Source organism: Zootermopsis nevadensis, unplaced genomic scaffold (genome assembly GCF_977971745.1).
Source record: "Zootermopsis nevadensis isolate Lab colony 2312 unplaced genomic scaffold, Znev_1.0 Znev_ptg000007l, whole genome shotgun sequence".
Lineage (NCBI taxonomy): Eukaryota > Metazoa > Arthropoda > Insecta > Blattodea > Termopsidae > Zootermopsis > Zootermopsis nevadensis.
Genome location: NW_028259139.1, coordinates 15,253,949 through 15,255,477, shown reverse-complemented (window position 1 = coordinate 15,255,477; position 1,529 = coordinate 15,253,949).

Here is a 1,529-nt window from a genome sequence, read left to right as displayed (position 1 = left end):
TTAAAGATCAGAATGACGGTACAGGTAGTAGCAGAGATAGAATAATAATGCTCGCCCCTCAGTCCAGATAGTGGTTTATAAAGGATTCAAATGAGTAGTCATATTGTGGTGCCGGAAATGAGGCAACTCCCAAACAGACCATTTGAACTTTGACATCTGTGGGGACCAGATGTCATGAATAAGATAGCACCTAATTAAAAAGGAGTGTAGGATTTGTATATCTGCTGTTGTCAAAATAATCTCCTTATTTATACTTTCGTGGCATTTGGAATATTGACCAGGTTACATTGCAGACTAACTTGTTGTCCAACCCTCACCTCTGCTTTCCTGTGGTTAGCTATGCCCCTGTCACCACTGCTGAGATTGCACTCTTTGAGGACTTTACAGTACCTGACATTACAGAAGCATATTTTAAGCCTGCCAACCACCTGCTGCAATGTGACCCAGCACAGGGAAAGTACTTGGCCCCTGCCTCGCTATACAGTGGTGAAGTTCAGTCCATGGCCGCCATCGCTGCCACCAACGCCTTTGAAGACCATGCGTTTCGTGTCTTCTCTTACCATAGACCAATACTAAACAATTGTCATCGATTACTAGCTAAGACTCTGTATATTTGTTATGCTAAATAAAAGCCATGTATCCATTTCGTTACTTTCATTTCATTCCCATATCCCAAAGAAAATATCACCCGCTAAAGCAGACTTTTTCACGCAGAACCCACGACCGTGTCCCCGACACAGCCACACCCCGAGTTTTTTAGCTGTAGTTTTTATGCCTTGTAAGTTGGTGGAACTGATGGGTAAGGGAGGAGACTGCTGGAGGACCTTACAGAGATGGGAATGAATGGAGTGAACTGAATGCAGCTGGCTCAGGATGGAGTTTGGTGGCAGGCTTTTGTGATCAAGAATCTTTGTTGTATAAGTGCCATTTTACAAGCTGAGCTTACAATTTGCTTTTCAATTTTATTTGTGGGATAATTGAATGTTTATTCGAAGTAAGGACACTGAAATTGTTTCTTTTCCCCTGTTCAATTTGCATTGGTCAGATTTGTGAACAGAGTATTGTAGGTGGAAAGCCAAGGGTTAGAAGTCCAAGATGTTCACAAGAAATGTACTGTGCTTGATGTGATTTCTTAATGCCTGGTGCTGAGAAAGATGCTTGGTTTTTCCTAATCCACCCCCTTCCTATTTTAGGTGCAGTTAAATATGCCTGTAGCTCTTCAAGCACCAATGTGAAAATTTTTCAAGTACTTGTTTTAGACTAATTATTAAAATGACTTGTGGGATGTTTTGTGTAGTCTAGTAGAAGTTTGACATTTCAGAAGTGCTTGCTGCTTTCTTTATCATGGCCAAACTAAGGTAAATGTTGAATTTGAATATTTTAATTTAGTGCTCACCCATGTGTCCGGTCCCTATAAAAGTGTTGGTATTGCTAAAGAGTTATTAAGGCGTGAAGCTTTGTTTTGGGCAAGGGGAAGATTGTGGATGGGGGTGTTTGAGAACAGGGTGCTGAGAAGACTGCTATTATAG